Here is a 5,449-nt window from a genome sequence, read left to right on the forward strand (position 1 = left end):
CACATGGCAGAACAGCACAGGGCTGCTGACGGTTGGTGGCGGCCGGAGGCTCCGTCAGATCTGAGCTTACAGAGTTTCAAGTGAACTTTCCATATGTGTGGATTTGTTCTCTTGAGATCTCGATGCAGATATTAATGTAAATCGCATAATTAAGGGCACTTGGACGAAGATGAGTGTTTCACATGAAACCGGTCCCTTAGGCAAAACAGGTTTATTAACTAAAAGAGGGCATATACTACTTGGTAAGATCATTTTACTCATTAAAATTAGCAGGTAAATACACATGACAAAAAATATAGATATATGCACTGGTGTAAAGAATCATGTCATCTAGATCCTTTTGAAAGATTACAACTGTGTTATTTACAACTGTGTTATTTAAAATCATTTACAAATGAAGGGGAATGACAAAAAGGGGATCTTTTAATGATTACAAACCATCAACACTATTCAAACTGCAAAAATGTAATTTGACATTTGGGATATGATCAGTATATAATGTTCTTCTTTCTCTCTATTGCAGTTCGAGCACTTCAGTGTTTGACTTGCACAGATGCACAGTGTTCAACAACAATACCAGTCACATGTTCCTCAGAAACGATGTGCATCACAGCTTCCATTCAAGGTGGGGATTTATTTATACCTGCTACTTAAGTTAAATAAAAGTATCCTGGAGTTATGTGTGTCTTCTGTCAATATTGAAAAATTGCTCTTTTGAATTTTTAGTAACTTTATTTGGATCAGCAGCACAGCAAATATTCAAGGCGTGTGCATCATCCTCCCTGTGTCCAGCCTCTGGCTCTCAGACATTTTCAGCCAACTTGGGTGTTGCAGGCGCAGTTGCATCTGCTAAATGCTGCAACACACATAATTGCAACGCTGAACCTCTACCGTGTAAGTAAAGATAGAAAAGAAGCTCATTTAAGAGGAGAAAATATGAAATAGATAAGAAAATAACTTTGAGATCTTGTCGTCTTCTGACAATATCAAGTTTAAATGCCCTTTTAACAACTAAATGATGTTCTTTTTCTGTTTCAGTCCCTGGCAGTCCGGCAAATAACAGCCAAAACTGCTTCAGTTGTAACCCCGTTACCTCTCAATGTAATACTGTAGCAACGTGTAGGGGAGAGGAGGACCAATGCTTTCAAGTAAATGGTAAGTCTATAAGTGGTTTACTGAACGTGTTTTACAACAAAAAACTGAAGATATTATGGATTTGTACTGAACTACCACTACTACTAAGTATTTGTATGATATGTTTCTTTCTATTTATAATTTACTACATTCAATTCGTAAGTATTGTACTTTTAATGCACTAAGTTCATATGACAGCTATAGTGACTAGTAAATACAGAAATACAAATATTTCAATTATGCACTGTGGAACTGCTTATTTTTTATCAGCAAAGTAACAGCTGTGGAAGTTGTGTAATTAAACAATGACTTTTCCTCTCCAGTGACAAGTGGATCCGGCATTTTTCCAGCCTTTGGCTGTGCATCTACAAACCTGTGTGCAGCTGCTGCCAGCCTGGGTAGCATTCCTTTCTTGCAAAGCTTTGGAAACATCAGCAGTGGACCATCCTGCTGTGGGATCAGTTTGTTTATTACTGGCACCATAACAACACGGATAACAACAACCAGTGACGCCTCCAGTATCCGATTGGGCGTGATCCACTGCACTCCTTATATTAATTTCTATATTATCTTAAATCATTTACATTTTGAATTCCAAAACTTCACTTCAACATGATCACCTTCCACTCTCCTCATATTTAATGAACGACTTTAAACTTTAGCAGATGGCCTGATGGATTATGGATGTTTTTCCAAATTTGTTAAGTCTTGCAAAAATGAATGATAAGAGCATGAATCAATTCTTTAAGTGTTCTAATTAGGGGTATAACGATTTATCCACTGAATCGATTAATGGATTTATATTCCTGCGATCCAACTGAAGCGATCTTTGCTCAGAAAAATCGGCATTCCGGACGACATATATCAATTACAAATCGATTGAAATGGTACATAATCGATTTGTATCTATACTTGGAAACTGCACATTGGATTTAAGCACAAAAACTGTATGGATGTGTGTTTTTTTGTTTGTTTTTTAGCACTTTAGACACATTAAACGTTACTTGATTCAGTCTGCCTGTCTGTGACATCATCAGCTGTGACATCATGCCGCGCGAAACTCTGAACAACAACAAAACACAGCGTGGAGGAGACGACTGCCAGCAAGACATTTACAAACCAACTTATCGATCCAGCGCGTGGAAACATTTTGGCTTTTGCAAACACGGAGGTGTTCTAAATAAGTCGGTTGCTGTTTGTAGAATATGTAGAAGCTAAATAAAAAAACACAGAAACACAACGAATCTTTCCGGCCATCTACTAAGGCGCATGGGATTAAACAAAACGCCGACAGTCAGGCACCTCTAGCAGCGTCACCGCTGCAGCATCAGCGGAAGGTAACTCCAGCTCTGCAGTCTGCACCCCTAGTTACACCCCTAGTTCCAATACATCAAAAGCTATGGTCTAATACTAACCAAATGGTTTAACCATGTACAGTATTTTGTCAGGGTTGGGGGTGGAAGGCAGGACTCAAATGCAGACTTCTCCAAACAAAACACTTTAATAGTCAAAAACACAGGAACCGGGGGCAAAAGCACATAGGCAAAAAACTACAGAGATCCAGGACGAAAGACAAGAACAAGCGTGGCAAAAGACAATGACGCGACAAGTGACACAGGAGACACACGGCTTAAATACACAAGGGAGGTGCAGGTGATTGGACACAGGTGGAAACTATTAGACAATCACAGGGGACAACGGGACAAGGCAGGAAGTGAAGTTACCCGGGGACACAAGTGGCAGAAAACTACAAAATATAACATGAAGTGAACCACACCGTGACAGTACCCCCCCCTTAAGGGCCGACTTCCAGGCGGCTCACACTAGAGGGAAACAAGGGGTGGGGGGGAGGAAAACCAGAGACAATGGTCGGGCCACCCAGGAAACTCTGGCGGGCGGCCCGGCGGGCGGCCAGGCGACCGGGGAGCCTCTGGGGGTCGGCCTGGCGGATAGGCACACTGCCGGGGAGCCTCCGGTGGTCGGCCCGGCGGACGGTCATTTGGCCGGCTCCGGAACGTCTCTGGCATGGCAGGCTCGGGGACACGGGAACCCTCCGGGGGGGTCGGCGGCGGCTCGAGTTCGGGGACACTGAACACGTCCGCAGCAGTCGGCGGCCGCTCCAGATCGGGGACACGGAACACGTCCGCAGTCGTCGTCGGCTCGGGGACACGGAACACGTCCGCAGTCGTCGTCGGCTCGGGGACACGGAACACCTCCGCAGTCGGCGGCTCAGCCCCCCCCATAACCCACCCCATAGCCCCCCCCTTAAGGGCCGGATCCCAGACGGCCCTCAAATTACCAACGGGAGGGCGGGAGGGAGGGAATCTGAGTCTCGGAGCGGGGACTGGGGGCGTCGGGGCCATGAGTCTCGGAGCGGGGACTGGGGGCGTCGGGGCCATGAGTCTCGGAGCGGGGACTGGGGGCGTCGGGGCCATGAGTCTCGGAGCGGGGACTGGGGGCGTCGGGGCCATGAGTCTCGGAGCGGGGACTGGGGGCGTCGGGGCCATGAGTCTCGGAGCGGGGACTGGGGGCGTCGGGGCCATGAGTCTCGGAGCGGGGACTGGGGGCGTCGGGGCCATGAGTCTCGGAGCGGGGACTGGGGGCGTCGGGGCCATGAGTCTCGGAGCGGGGACTGGGGGCGTCGGGGCCATGAGTCTCGGAGCGGGGACTGGGGGCGTCGGGGCCATGAGTCTCGGAGCGGGGACTGGGGGCGTCGGGGCCATGAGTCTCGGAGCGGGGACTGGGGGCGTCGGGGCCATGAGTCTCGGAGCGGGGACTGGGGGCGTCGGGGCCATGAGTCTCGGAGCGGGGACTGGGGGCGTCGGGGCCATGAGTCTCGGAGCGGGGACTGGGGGCGTCGGGGCCATGAGTCTCGGAGCGGGGACTGGGGGCGTCGGGGCCATGAGTCTCGGAGCGGGGACTGGGGGCGTCGGGGCCATGAGTCTCGGAGCGGGGACTGGGGGCGTCGGGGCCATGAGTCTCGGAGCGGGGACTGGGGGCGTCGGGGCCATGAGTCTCGGAGCGGGGACTGGGGGCGTCGGGGCCATGAGTCTCGGAGCGGGGACTGGGGGCGTCGGGGCCATGAGTCTCGGAGCGGGGACTGGGGGCGTCGGGGCCATGATTCTCGGAGCGTGGACTGGGGGCGTCGGGGCCATGATTCTCGGAGCGTGGACTGGGGGCGTCTCGGCCATGATTCTCGGAGCGTGGACTGGCCGAGTCGGGGTTGGGGCCGAGAGTCTCGGAGCGGGGACTGGCCGAGTCGGGGTCGGAGCCGAGAGTCTCGGAGCGGGGACTGGCCGAGTCGGGATCGGAGCCGAGAGTCTCGGAGCGGGGACTGGCCGAGTCGGGGTCGGAGCCGAGAGTCTCGGAGCGGGGACTGGCCGAGTCGGGGTCGGAGGACAGAGTCGGGGAACGGGAGAGCGCTGCGGCAGCCCAGCGGGAACGGGAGAGCGCTTCTTCCGCTTGCTCCTCCTTGGGTTAAGGAGGTCCCGGAGCTCGAGGCAGGCGAGCTGATAGCTCCTGGGACCAAAAACAAAATTCGTTTTCCGCTGCCAGAAGGGACTTCTTACGTCCAAGTAGTCCGGGCCGTAGTCTGGCAGCGGGTCTGCTGAGTCCCTTGGGCGCGTCATTCTGTCAGGGTTGGGGGTGGAAGGCAGGACTCAAATGCAGACTTCTCCAAACAAAACACTTTAATAGTCAAAAAGGTCAAAAACACAGGAACCGGGGGCAAAAGCACATAGGCAAAAAACTACAGAGATCCAGGACGAAAGACAAGAACAAGCGTGGCAAAAGACAATGACGCGACAAGTGACACAGGAGACACACGGCTTAAATACACAAGGGAGGTGCAGGTGATTGGACACAGGTGGAAACTATTAGACAATCACAGGGGACAACGGGACAAGGCAGGAAGTGAAGTTACCCGGGGACACAAGTGGCAGAAAACTACAAAATATAACATGAAGTGAACCACACCGTGACAGTATTTTATGTATTTAACATCTGGCTTGCAAATTTCTTCTTAGATGTTATAACTGGCCCTCACACAAATAAAAGTAAAAAAATCTATGACACCTGTCTGACAATCTTTAACAATCTTTAACCCCATCACACTTTTTGTAGGGTTGACCAAACGTATGTTTTTGTGTATGTAAGAGGTCCATAAAGTTGTAAATCTGAAGTCCGCGCTCAAGGGGAGTCCCTCTTACCCATTGAATCATATCGTACAATCCAGCAGTGTTAATTTCGTCAACAATAACTATGACGGAAAATTTTCGTTAACGAACCTTTTTTCCATGACTAAAACGAGACTAAG

General features: G+C 50.4%; 1 long non-coding RNA gene across 1 annotated transcript; it reads left to right on the forward strand.

Annotated features, from left to right (window-relative positions):
- The first annotated feature begins 513 nt into the window (after positions 1–513).
- LOC144411436 (uncharacterized) lies at positions 514–2,146 on the forward strand. Its single transcript, XR_013468589.1, has 4 exons — positions 514–625; positions 727–894; positions 1,039–1,155; positions 1,458–2,146. It is a non-coding gene; the product is annotated as an uncharacterized LOC144411436 (long non-coding RNA).
- The last annotated feature ends 3,303 nt before the right edge of the window (positions 2,147–5,449 follow it).

Source organism: Gasterosteus aculeatus, chromosome 8 (genome assembly GCF_964276395.1).
Source record: "Gasterosteus aculeatus chromosome 8, fGasAcu3.hap1.1, whole genome shotgun sequence".
NCBI lineage: Eukaryota > Metazoa > Chordata > Actinopteri > Perciformes > Gasterosteidae > Gasterosteus > Gasterosteus aculeatus.